General features: G+C 41.3%; 1 protein-coding gene across 1 annotated transcript in view; it reads left to right on the top strand.

The window, feature by feature from the left end:
- MACROD2 (mono-ADP ribosylhydrolase 2) overlaps positions 1-14,478 on the top strand; it is a 1,323,621-nt gene that overhangs the window by 185,469 nt on the left and 1,123,674 nt on the right. The gene's annotated exons all lie outside the window — the stretch shown is intronic.

The following is a 14,478-nucleotide window of genomic DNA, read 5'->3' as shown; positions in this document are numbered from 1 at the left end:
ACAGGTGGCAGCAGCAGGGTGGAATAGCATATTCAGTGGCAGGATTGTGAAACTATTCTGAAAGGAGCAGCTCAGTTTGAAATTCAGTTGATGAGAGCAGCTGTAAAAATGTCTCCACATTCTGAGACTTGTTAATTTCTTGCACATTGGGCAAGCTGCCCATACTTTAAAGGTACAGAAGCTGGTACTTTCAGCATCCTTTAACAGCTCCATCTTGCCCTCTGTGTGGCTTGTGTCCCTGAACATCTTAGAAAAATTGCTGCTGTTCAAGCCTGTGTATGTGTGCTTACATGAGTTTTCAAGATATGTAAGCCACATAATGGAGGGCAGGACTGGACCCTACAAGCAAACTATTTCTGCTTTTTTATGCATTCCTTTAATCTTTGTCAATCTTTAAGCAGCTGCTTTTTCTTCACTTCTGCCAGTACCATAGTAGGGAGTTGTACAAGAAAATTTAAAGTCAGGACACATTTTTTTTTCCACCGAGTAATTTGTTAAAAAGACAATAAAGTATGTGAAGTTATATGTATTTGACTTGATATTTAGCTTTAATGTCATGACACTGATGAAAATTAATAGAAACAAGCAATTACTTCCTAAGAAATAACCATACTCTGCTAATAGCCTTCCTTGAAAAGTATTTTGCCACTAGCATCAGTACATTGTCCGCCTTCTGATGCAGTTCTACATAATCCCAAAACAGGAGTTTGACAGTGAAAAGATATGATGAGGTACACAACCTGTTAAATATACTTTAAATTAATTTGGGGGATTATACAGAGGAATGAAACTTATCTATTTCATTACCTTGCAGAGAGGTAAAATCAAGTTGGACAATCTCTTCATAAATTTAAAAAAATCAGTTTTTGATGAGATGATAAAATTGTGCTATATACAGCCATAGGTGTTCTATGTATCTTGCTCAGGAGTAGCATAAATCCTGCATACTATTTAAGAAAAAAATACATAGTCAGTGAATTTCCTGTCAAAATGTGCTGATTGTGGCAGCTTGCCCAGAGCTAAACTCATTGTAATAAAAACTCCTGGACTGGAACATGGTGCCGTTTGTTATTCGCCTCCTGAGTTGTTTTTGTAGTATATAAACCCAAAGCAAACAGCTGTCAGTTTGAAAACCACTGAAGAGCCCTGTCGCTAGGCATTGCTGAGCTCTCTTGCTTCCATTCTTTGAAGAACATGTCAGCTGGGCCCTGGCAACTAGCAGTGGAGGCTGGGTTTTAAGAAGCTGAAAGCATTGGATTAGAACAGCTTACATCTTTTGACTTTGTACTGAATCATTGGATTGAAATCACTTTGATAGATGCTTTTTGAGGATTTGGTGGGGTTTTGAGGTCCATGGAATTATATGTTGGATTTCTTGCCCTTTAGTTTTGGACTTATTCTAGCAGCTAGTTTTAAGTGACAGTAAGGCCATAAAACCTAGACTTACCATATCAGCAGGAGTTCCTGAAAAAATGAATAGGAGTCAGGATGTAGCTATTAAGTAAATCTCACCAAAAGAAATACACCTTTACAAATCAAATTATGGGGTAACTTCAGGAGCTAGCTGTAGTTTCCTGCATGTGCAGCCTCATATGTCTTGTCTCAATATCCAAGGAATAGCACAGCTAGGTTGACGAAGAAATTAATTTTTTGTTTCATTAAAATAAGTAGTTTACATACAACATAATGTAGAATACTTGTTTTTCAGCTAGGATCTTGGTTAAAACTGAACTCCCCCCATTTCTAATATTCTAAGAGCTAAAATGGCAAAGCAGTTTTATTATTCTCTTAATCTTAGTCTAAAATGTGTATGATAATAAAGCTAGTGATTGATTACACAGAAAAATTTAAAGATGATGTTGAAAATTTTAATTACTCTATATACTCAATCATAAGCGAGTTCGTTTAAAGCAGGGGTCTCAAACTCAATTTACCTTAAGGCCAGTGCCAGTCCTCAAATCCTCCCAGCGGGCCAATAATATCACTGAAGATGGTGTTCAGAAAAGAAAACGTTTATATTGTATTTTTTATTTCAAATTTCCTAGAAATAATAAAACCGTCATACAACTTTATACAATTCTTCACCTGCCAGAGAGTTTTTAGTGTTTGCCAGACACCTGGCAACGCTTCAGTTCTGTCAGTTTGTTGATGTTTGGCCTCAGTGACCGAGCAGTTGAAACTGTCAGGATTGCAGCAAGGTGGGCATCAAATAGCTGTGTTCGGTATTTTGACTTGTTTATATTCATTGTGGAAAAAAGTGACGCTGCCTCCATGGCTGACTCTGCCTGGCGACTAATGATGGTATCTCTGTCCCACTCCCCCAGCCAATGGGAACTGCGGGGGGCGGCGCCTGCAGCAGACAGAGCCGGCAGCGTGGCAGCATGTCTCTCTCCTCTGCAGCCCCAGTGGGGAGGTTCTCAGGCTGCAGATGGCCTGCAGGCCGGGACTTTGAGACCCCTGGTTTATAAGCCGCCCCACCCCCCACCCTCCCCAAGATGGATAAGTAAAAATGGCAATTTTTTATGACCCATTCATAAGCCAACCCTATAATTCAGGGGTCAGCAAACTTTGGCTCCCAGCCCATCAGGATAAGCCGCTGGCGGGCTGAGACTGTTTGTTTACCTCGAGCATCCACAGGACTGGAGGTAAACCTAAGTAAACAAAATGTCTCGGCGTGCCAGCGGCTTACCCTGACGGGCCTGGACAGCAACTGGTGAGGAAATTGGGGGAGGGGGGTAAACTGGGGGTCAGGGGAGTAACCCCTGTGACCAACCCCCACATGATCCCACCTCTAACCCGGGACTTCCCCACATGACCCCTCCGTGTGTAACCCCTCCCTGCCCCACCCCTAGCCCTGCCTCTTCCCTTCTGGCTCTGCTAGCTGTGCTGCCTCTCCTTGCTCCCTCTGTTGGGGGGGAGGGGCTGTGTCCCACCTCTCCCTCTCTATATCCGTTCATAAGTCGACCCCCTTCTCTGATGCTTCCCTTTTTTACTAAAAAAATTCGGCTTATGAATACTGTAGGTTGTAAGTTCTATTAATTGCTGCAGCATCACTGATATCTTTGGTTGAGATGCCTGGTGGCTGCTTGGAAACTACCGGGAGCTGCCTGGACTCCTGGTGTGGAGTTCACAACCAGGGTCCCGCCTGCAGCAGGGAACCAAGAGCCGAGGGGGCAGCTGGGTTCCTGGCGGCAGGGAGCTGAGAGACCAGGGAGCAGCCAGGCTGCGAGCGGGAAGCTGCCTGTGGAGCTGAGAGCCTGGGCTCTCAGCTGCCCCTTCCCCCCCCACTGCCCCTCTTAAGTCGGTGGAAGCACTCCTGGTGAGGATGTGTACCACCAACAGAAGGAGGGTAGTGTGGACATACAACTACTGCAGTAATTACTGTGGTGGTTGTAAGTCGACCTAACATAAGCGGACTTACACCAATTTAGGGCATGTCTACACTAGAAATGTAACATATACTCTGATGAGCTGGAAAAAGGAATAAGATGTTGTGACCTACTTTAACATTATCTTACATACCTCTGTTGTTTCTCTTGCTACACCGGGCTCTTTGGAGTTCTGTGTGTGCATCTCCAACTTCAGCCTGGTCCATATTACAGAATCAAAGAAGCATAGGGCTCGAATGGACAGCAAGGGTCATCTAGTCTAACCCCTCTGCTAACATGCAGGATTTATTGTGTCTAAACCATCCAAGACAGACGGCTATCCAGCCCAGGGGTGGGCAAACTTTTTGGCCCGAGGGCCACATTGCAGTTGCGCAACTGTATGGAGGGCTGGGTAGGGAAGGCTCTGACTCCCCAAACAGCCTGGCCCTCACTCCCTCTCCACCCCCTCCCACTTCCCGCCTCCTGACTGCCCCCCTCAAGGCCCCCAACCCATCCAACCCTCCCTGCTCCCTGTCCCCTGACTGCCCCAACCCCTATCACACCCCGCCCCCTGACAGCTCCCCCCAGGACTCCCACCCCCTATCCAACCGCTCTCTGCTCCTCTTCCCCTGACCACCCCTCCCGGGACCCTCGCCCCTAACTGCCCCCGGGATCCCACCCCCTCATCCAACCCTGCTCCCTGTCCCCTGACTGCCCTCCCAACCCCTATCCACATCCCTGCCCCCTGACAGGCCTCCTGGGACTCCCACTCCCAACCCTCCCTGTTCCCCATCCCCTGACCACCTCTCCAGAACCTCCACCCCATCCAACCGCCCCCTCCTCCCTGACTGCCCCCCAGAACCTCCCACTCCCTTACCTCCCCCCCGTGCCCCGCCCCCTTACCAGCAGCAGGAGCTCGCAGCCGCGACACCTGGTCAGAGCCAGCTGCGCTCCCCACGCTGCCCAGCGGGAGCGGCGGGCCAGAGCGCAGCCCGTGCGGCGGCGTGGCTGCGGGGGAGGGGAACAGAGGAGGAGGGGCAGAGGACTAGGCTCCCCGGCCAGGAGCTCGGGAGCCGGGCAGGACGGTCCCGTGGGCCGTAGTTTGCCCATGTCTGATTCAGCCTCTTTTTGAAAACCTTCAATGAAGGTGATTCCATTATTTCCCTAGGCAGTTTGTTCCGTTGTCCTACTGTTCTTACATTTGGAAATTTTTCCTGAGATTTAATCTAAATCTGCTGGGGCTGTCAAGCAATTAAAAAAACTAATCATGATTAAAAGCAAGATAAAAAAAATTAATCATGATTAATCGCAGTTTTAATCGCACTGTTAAACAATAATAGAATACCATTTATTTAAATCTTTTGAATATTTTCTACATTTTCAAATATATTGATTACAATTACAACACAGAATACCAAGTGTACAGTGCTCACTTTGTATTATTTTTGGTTACAAATATTTGCACTGTAAAAAAGATAAACAAAAAAAAAACAAAACGATTTCAATTCACCTCAAACAAGTATTGTAGTGCAATCTCTTTATCATGAAAGTCCAACTTACAAATGTAGAATTTCTTTTACATAACTGCACTCAAAAATAAAACAATGTAAAATTTTAGAGCAGTGTTTCTCAAATGTTTTGTGCTGGTGATTCCATTTGGACTTAAAAAATATTGTGACCCCCCCCCCACACACAAAATTGTGATTCCCTACCTTCAGTCCCGTGGGGCTTGGGCTTCAGTCCCCCTTGGGGCAGGGGGTTCTGGCTTTCAGTCCCCCTCGGGACATGGGGCTCTGGCCTTCAGTACCCCCACGGAGCTCCAATCTTCAGCTTCCCGCTGCTTCCGGGGCTCAGGGTTTCAGCTCCACTTGAGTCTCCATGCTTCGGGTTTCCATGCTTCAGCCCCCCTTGGGCCAGGGGGCTCCAGCCTTCAGCCCCCTGTGGAGCTCCGATCTTCAGCTCCCCGCTGCCTCTGGGGCTCAGGGCTTCAGCCCCACTTGGGTCTCCAGCCCTTAGCCCTGCTTGGGGCACAGGGCTCTGGGTCTCCAGCCCCCCTGCTGCTTATGGAGTGTGATTAACGTGTTAAAGAAATTAACACGTTAATCATGCTGTGAATTAATCCTTAATTGACAGAGCTACTGCAAAGTGAAAGATCAGTTGGAAGTGATAGAGGAGGAATAAGACCTGGTGATTGGTTGTTGACTACGAGCTGCCAATGGGATGCAGCTGTGAAAAAGGCTAATTCAATCCTAGGATGCATCAGGCGAGGTATTTCCAGTAGAGATAGGGAAATGTTATTACCATTGTACAAGGCACTGGTGAGACCTCATCTGAAATACTGGGTGCAGTTCTGGTCTCCCATGTTTAACAAAGATGATTTCAGTCACAGCTATCTTGGAGTCACAGCACACCTGATTGATGCTGCATGGACAGTGCAGTCGTTTGCTTTAATAGTAACGCATGCTGAAACGTGTAGAGCGTTTCTTGGGTGTTGCAAAAGAATGGAATATTCAAGAAAAGGTAACAATTAGTACTAACAGTTTGATCAAAACTGCTATTAATTGCGATTAATTTGTTTTGAGTTAATCGCTGAGTTAACTCTGATTAATTGACAGCCCTAAAATCTGCTGTACTGTTGTTTGAACCCACTGCCTCTTGTCCTGCCCTCTGTGTCAAAAGAGAACAACTTTTCTCCATCTTTTTTATGGCAGCCTTTCAGGTTTGAAGACTGCTATCATGTCCTCCCTTAATCTCCTCTTTTCCAAACTCAACATACCCAGTTCCTTCAGACTTTGCTCATATGGCTTTCATTCCATCCCTTTGATCATCCTTGTTGTTTGCCTCCAGATCCTTTCCAGTTTCTCTACATCCTTTCTGTACGGCAGTGACCAAAATTGGACACAGTCCTCTAGCTGAGGCCTAACCAGCACCGAGTAGAGCGGTACTATCACCTCTCGTGACTTGCATGCTGTTCCTCTGTTAATGCAACCCAAATTTGCATTTGCTTTTTTTGCAACAGCATTATATTGTTGAGGTTGTGATCCATCACAATTCCCAGATCCTTCTCAGCGGTGCTGCTGTCAAACCAGTTATCTCCCCATTCTATAATTTGTGTCTTAGGTTTTTCTTCCTTAAGTGTAGCACCTTACATTGGTATTTGTTTAATTTAATTTTGTTTTCTATAGCTCAGTTCTCCAATTTATCCAGATCACTTTGAATTTTAGTTCTATCCTCCAAAGTTTTTGCAAACCCCCTTCTCTCCTTTCCCCTCCTTCCCCCCACAGCTTTTGTCATCTGCAGATTTGATCGGTATCCTACATCTAGGTCATTAATAAGGATGTTAAACAACACCAAAGTTGCACCAGTGTAAATAAATCAATCTACTTAAGCTGGTGCAAATTGATTGTAATACCAATGCACCTTGTCTAATATAAACAGGCCCTTAGACTTAATTCCTATGTGCCAAATTCAGCAGTAATGGGGTTCATGAGAAAAGGTGGTTGAACAGGTAAACTAATTTGTTGAGAAGTGTGAGCGTGTCAGTGAGCTTAAGAGAGTCAGTGTCGTTATAATCTACGTGTTGAGGAGATAGGCAGGATGTGTAAATTATACGTGTTTAGACTCCTGGGCATACTTGAGACTCTAGACTGGATTTAGAGGAGAGTGAAACTTGAAAGCATTAAAAACAGCATTAGATGTATCTCGTTTTTTTTTAAAGCTACGCATGTATCTAGAACTTTTTAGTTACACAGTAGATACGGGGATTGTATCTGGTAGGCATGTAATTTTCTGATTCTGATAGAATTTTTACATTCTCATTAATTTAAATAACATTTAAAATTGTGCATAAAGTTAGAGTTCCCCTGAGACATCTGTGAATGCTGCATCCCATATTTGATGATTAAACAACATCAAGCAGTCTCTCTCTTGATTTTAGCAGCTCTAATTATTTAAAGGTTCAGATGCCTAGAAGACTTCAGAAATTGAAAAGAAAACATGAGTTGTCATTTAGCTCTAAGCTTTTTTTGTAGTCGTTGTTCTCTTTTGTATAATAAAAAAAACACATAAAACTTCGTAACTATTTTTCTCTTTAGTAATAGTTGTGTTTAATGGAACATATTTATTCCTGTGCAGAGAATCCCACTTAAACCATATTTTGTCCTGGCCCTCTGCACAGAGTTGAATCTTGCCTAGTATGAATGCTTTAAACTAGTGAGGTCTTAATTGGTCCTAGCAAGACACTTCTCTTTTTAGTGCTTGTTTGTTAGCATTCTTCTTACTGAGCAAGGTCATAGGTTCATATTTCACAAAAGCCTCATATTACTGTAATATAGCATGAGGCGGATCCTGTGCTTTTATTCCGTTATACTATCAGTCTAAGAAAACATAAAGGGATTGTAAAAGAGTGGTTCAGTGAATTAACACATTAGTATTTTACCGCCGAGGATCTTAACTGAAATACATTTCAGGTGTAGTTTACAACGGATATTTGCTTATGACATGAAATCTGCATGCTTTGGGACAAGGCAATTCATGTATCAGGAAAGACTTGGTACTGCAATATCAATGATATTACCAGATGGGATTATGGTACATGAGCAAGATCATATAATTACCGGTGCAGTGCAAGACCTCCACAGTTTACCAAGCTTCGATCATCATGAGCTCTTTAAAAAGGAGAGACAGAGTAGCATATATCATTTCTTTGCTTTGACAAAGAGTCGGTAAGTTTCAGCTCACAACTGATGATCATAAGAACTGCCAAAGCAGAACAGAACAATTGTCCATCTTTTTACATCAATTTTGTTGAAATGTTTTGTTTCAGTATATGTAAGGAGTATTACTTATTCTGTAAATTTACACTACATTAATGTAAGCAGTTCTGTGTAACCTGATGTCCTGTCTCAAATGCTAGCTAAATGCGTGCAGTACTTTTTGTGATCTAACTACAACTTGTGCATTTAACTGAGATCCACATGCTCACTTTGTTTCCTATCCATATTTGTGGGGAAACAAGATTTGAGGAATTGAGCTAATAAAAATATGTATACTTATCTTTTAATCTCAAGTGTGCATTTGTTAAAGTGACACTGCAAGATTGTAGGTCTAAAATTTGATAAACTGTGACGTAGTTATAATATTGGATTGCACTGCTTGTGTACCTAGTTAAAACAAAATGGCTGCTATTCTAACGGCAGAGATATGTAATAAATTAAAAAATAGAAGTTTTTGTAGAAACAAAGTTTTGTAGAAGCAATGTAGGAATTTCCATCAGGATCAGATCAGAAGTCTAGTCCAGTGGTTCTCAAACTAGGGCCGCCGCTTGTTCAGGGAAAGCCCCTGGCGGGCCGGGCCGGTTTGTTTACCTGCCGCGTCTGCAGGTTCGGCTGATTGCAGCTCCCAGTGGCCGCGGTTTGCCGCTCCAGGCCAATGGGGGCTGCGGGAAGTGGCAGCCAGTACATCCCTTGGCCCGCGCCGCTTCCCGCAGCCCCCATTGGCCTGGAGCGGCGAACCGCGGCCAATGGGGGCTGCGATCGGCCGAACCGGCGGACGCGGCAGCTAAACAAATCGGCCTGGCCTGCCAGGGGCTTTCCCTGAACAAGCGGCGGTCCTAGTTTGAGAACCACTGGTCTAGTCTCTTCGATGTAGCATCCTCTCTCTGATAGTGGTCAAAGCCAGTTGCTACCAAAGAAAGAAACTTTGCAGTAGGTAGTTGTGGGATAATTTTATCTCCAGGGAAAGCTTCCTCTTCATCTTAAATAGAGGGAGGCTTGTGCCCTGCAGTTTTTGTTGTTGTTCTGCTCTCTGCATAGGAGTAGTTAAACAAAGATTATTTCCAGGGTGATGATGAATCAACGGATGATATGAGTGCCCAAAGACATTTTGAGATAAGGTTGAGTTTTTCATTTAAGTATAAAATATCCAGGACAATTTTAGCACCATTCCAAATACAGAAAACAAGTCTGAAATTGATAAATCAAGAAAGACAGTATTGTCATAAGAGAAACAAATGTTTATGTCCAACTTTGGTCACAGTAAATATACAAAACAGGCTCCTTCTTACTTAGCAATTAAGCTCTGTGTATGTATTCAGAGTCACGTCTTCTTTACCTGAATAACAAAATAAGGTTTTATTCCTTTTGTTCCTGCTAGTACTAAGTTGCCTGTACAGCAATGGCAGAATCCGTTCTAACTAGTGCATTACTAATAGGGTTGTTTACTGTGTTCCAAACGCAGAATATTTTGCTGCTGGTCATGTTAAAGCCAGAAGAAGCCCTACAGTTTTAAGATTTCAGGTTGAGATTGCAGTGCTGTTAGCTAGTAAGAAACACTCTGTAAGTGAAGCTAATTAGTTTTGGAAGTCATTGAGACAAAATGAATATGGTTACTACCATGCCAGTGATCCAGAGTTAATTTTCCTGGTTAAAACATCATAGTAGGAATTTAGGAATAGTATTATAGACAGTAGAAGGTTACATTTTATTTCTATATAGATATATAATATAAAATGATATAAATGTTAATTAGCATAGGGCCAATTCCTGTGGGATCCCACTGGAAAAACACCTATGAGATGAAGATTCTCTGATTACAATTACATTTTCAAACCTATTAGCTAGTTTTTAATCCATTTAATGTGTACCATGTTAATTTTATATTGTACTCGTTTTTTAATCAAAATGTACCGGGTCAAATGCCTTACAGAAGTCTGTGAATATTACATCAACACTGTCACCTTTATCAACCAAATTTGTAATGTATCAAAAAAAATATTGGGTTAGTTTGGCAGGATTTGTTTTCCATAAAACCATGTTGATTATTAATCGAGTCCTTTATCAGTCACTCCATTATCTTTCTTGGAATCAATATCAGGCTGTCAGGACTTAATTACTCAGGTCACCCCATTTACCCATTTTTAAAAATTGTACTTTAGTTTTCTTTCAGTCCTCTGGAACTTCCCCAGTGCTCCAAGACTTATTGACAATCAAGATTAATGGTCCAGATAGCTCTTCAGCCAGATCTTTTAAAACTTGTGCAGGCAAGTTATGTGGATCTGCTGACTTAAAAATGTCTGACTTTGTTCGCTTCTGTTTATCATGCTCCAGAGATACTAGTGCAATGGAAAGAGTGTTACATCACCATCTGGTGAGACTAGATCATCAGTTTTTTCCCCAATACAAAACAGAAATATTTATATACTTCTGCCTTCTCGGAATTATTCTGCAGGGTGCCAGAAATAGCTGAGTATACAGGTGTAGCAGTCTGTAAAAAAGTATATTTTTGAGTTGTTTAGGCGTGTCTGGGAGATGGAATAGAAATTTTAGAATAAAGCATAGTCATTGAAGTTAGTGCATTTTAAAATCAATCTCAGTATTTGCCAAGTGAACAACACTTTAATATATAGCATATTCAAAAGAGTGAATTTTTCACCATCGCTTCCTAGCTGCACACACATTCATGTAAATCCAGACTCTACATTGTCTTCTGTGGAGAGCAGAATTTGCCCCATGAAATTTATATACCATTGGCCACCTTACGTATTAATGAGTTACATGCACATTGTCCTCTTCCCATATGCCAGCTTTCTGTCTTCCTTCTCCTGGACTCATCAGTGGAATCATTAGCAGAGTCTGGGATCTGGATGTGTGGGTAAGGTAGAGGGGGATGGTACCAGGTATCTGCGGACAAATTTAGCCTGCAGTTATATTTAACTGTTATGTGGCGCCTACCTCATGCTGTGTACTCTTTACCACAACATCAGAAGCCTGCAAAGTCCCTGAAATCAATTGGAGTTTTGCTATCAGAGACCTGGGGTAATGGCAGAAGGACACACAACCTTTGTACCAATGATTCTGAACTCCACTGGGTCTCAGAGAATCAGGGATTCTGCAGGACACATAATAAATATGCTTTTTCCGTGAAGGAACAAGCCCTCACTATTAATTGAAAAATGGAGGGAACTCCTCAACAGGGAAACCTTTTCTGTGCCGACTCGTTTGTGGCGGGGAGGGAATGCGTGTTGTACAAAGGCATAGCCTGGCCCTATATATCTGCAGTCTCAGACTTCAGTTTTCTAGATTTGTCTCTAATAATGAGCTTATGTGGCAAGAAATAGTTTGTTTAGCATAGTATATAGAAATCAGGAAATAACTGGTTAGTGTGATATGCCCTTTTGTGGTATTAGTTTGTGACCAAATTGAAACAATAAGTTCTTCCGGAAGGGAAGGCAATGTGATTCTGGTGATCTTCATGGTGAAGCACAGTGGTTCTCCTTCTTCACTGCTGAAAAGGAAGTGGAGAACTCCCAGTGGTGTGAAGGCACTGTGAGGCTGACAGATTGGGGAGATGTATACCATGCTACAACTCGAAATCAAAGTGAAAGGAAATACTGTAACACATTTTATTGTAAGCCTTAGGCGTGTCTGAAAAGTTAGAAGGGTGGAGTTGGCTGGGAGGGGGAAAAGATTTGTCTGTTGAACCAATCAAACCTTACCTTCATTGTAATTTTTTCTGGCTTCTTCCAGCCATTGTTAAGGGAAAATCTGTACAAGTTTTAAGGCTTCTGGGAAAATGGTCAACCAGTGGGAGTGTAAGAAAGAGAAATATGTTACTTCTGGAAATTGATCAGTTTGCAAGCATAACACATCTGTAGAGGTGGGCCTCTTACTCCAGACCGGGTTTCAGTAGCAAAAACAGAAGTCACATTTTTATCAATTGAACATTGTATTGCATTCCAAGTGCGCTGTTGTTACAAAAACATTCTTAAAAGTGATGAATTTTACTTTCTGTGCATCCTTCCTCCCTACAGAAATGCCATCCAAAACAGGCCCACCCGGGGGAAGGGGAGGGGCGGAAAGTGGGGCAACTTGCCCCAGGCCCCGCAGGGGCCCCCATGAGAATATAGTATTCTATAGTATTGCAACTTTTTTTTATGGAAGGGGCCCCCAAAATTGCTTTGCCCCAGGCCCCCTGAATCCTTTGGGCGGCCCTGTCCAAAAGATATATTTAGGCATTTGTATGTCTATTTTGAAAGTCTCTAAACTCATACTGTGCTTTACCTTGTATTGTTCTTCTACTCCATCTCTGTAGCTCCAGTTAATTAATGTATAAAGAATTTTTATAACGAGTACATTCTTGTTAACAGAGATAACAGACTATGTCTTGCCTACCTTCTGTTGTTAATATTATAGTTATCCAGTTAAGTGACAACCTGTTTTCAAAGTGATTTAAAAAAAAAAAAAATCCCAGCCAAATACTGTGGCACTCTGCTTGACAAAGAAGCAGTTGAAGTTCGTGACCTGAAAAGTAATTGCCTCCTATTGGATTTTTTACTAGTGCACAGCCCACATTTTTAATTCTTTAACTGCTTTTTTTGCACATCAGTTAGGAAAAGCAAAACACATTGTTCTGTACTTATTTTTACATTTTATTCAGCAATAAGACCAATGTTTTTCATACTTAAGTATGTATGAAAAATTTGTTACCAATTTATTTTTAAAAGCTGAATACACATAGCATTGGATCAAGGCACATACAAGACTGGCCAAAGGGCGTACAATGCACTTTGGTTTTCATTTGCAAAAATAATTGATTATGGCAACCAAAAAGAGTGGCGTGGGTTTAAAAGATTAAATACCTCACAATTCAACAGGAATTGTTATCTTAGAAATTTATTATTAAGTTCGTGGAAATTTGTGACAGTAATGGGCAGTATTCCTGACTGTAGTGGAAGTATATTTAGGTTTGGAAGGATTAGGATTGGAAGGATTTGTATTTTGTTGGTAAATGTCGTTAAATGTTGATTTGGCTGTACACAAACTGATGAAAAATATTGCCATTGATGATCATCAAAATTTACAGACAGGCAAAATAAAAAAAATGCGGCTTGAGAACTTATTAGAATTTGATTTGAGGATATTGTACTCTGTATATTTAAATGTTTCAATCTGAATGTCTACAGTCATTAAATAATTGTCTGACCCCTCTGCCCCCCCCATTGTTTGACACACACCCTAAAATTTCCTGGAACCATGAAAATTTAAGTGAATAAAAATCATAAAAATGCTTAGAATCCATAATTTTGCACAACTGTGAAAATTTAAATAGATATAAATTGAAAAAATGTTAAAAAATAAACATTGATATTTTCTGTTTAAATTATAACAAAAAATCAAATTCTGCCAAGTCTAAGTATATTTAATACACTTGTAGTCTGTGGTATTTTATATGCTTTAGAAGTAAGAACTTTATTTCCATATTTAGCAATTGTACAATTAACCATTTACCATCATGTCTCAAAACTGGTTGAGGCCTTATTTTAGTCTTGTTCATAATGATATTTTTCTAATGTGTGGAACTATTAGCATATTTTCTGTTCAAGTGCAGGTACTAAAATTTCCCCACAAATGCCTATAATCAGCTATCATCATGTTCTCCATAATATATAGACTTACAGATTTTTGAGAAATAGAAATTAAATGTGCGCTTTGGTTTGTGGTGGTAGTGTATTCTTGAAGTCTTGTGAGGAGTTTCATTAACTGCCTAGGTCTCAAACTTTTGCTTTCATGTCAACAGCTTCAGTTTCATGCAGATGACAAATTGGCTTATAAAAATTCATTTCACTGTTGTTAAAATGGATATATCCAGACAGCTGATATTGCCCATTACCACGCACATTTTTGTTTATTGAGTATTGTCGTGGTTTACAGAGTTAACAGACCCAACATTATAGTTCTAAGAATTTTTGCAACCACTTTTTCCATCTCCTCTGTCTGCCAGGTTTAATATTTTATTAATACCAAAGTGAAAAATGGCCTGTGCTTATACTTACAAGGATCTTAAATGAATGCAAAGTCCTGATTGTTCAACACAGCAAGAAAATTCACTTTCACAGTCAACAAGTCATCTTACTCAGTAGAACACAAAAGTTAAATGGGCTGTAACTTCAATATTAGCAAGGAAAATACAGTACAAATTACTAAAAAGTACTAAAATAGAGAATTGTGGTCAGGTATCCCCACTGCATTAATTGCAGGAGTAACCTGAAATTGGAAACTTTTAATAAAAAGTTCTTAAATATAAATTATATGGCAAATGTACAGTACATTGC

The sequence above is a fragment of the Emys orbicularis genome, chromosome 3, assembly GCF_028017835.1.
Source record: "Emys orbicularis isolate rEmyOrb1 chromosome 3, rEmyOrb1.hap1, whole genome shotgun sequence".
Classification (NCBI taxonomy): domain Eukaryota; kingdom Metazoa; phylum Chordata; order Testudines; family Emydidae; genus Emys; species Emys orbicularis.
This window is presented reverse-complemented; position numbering and strand designations above follow the sequence as displayed.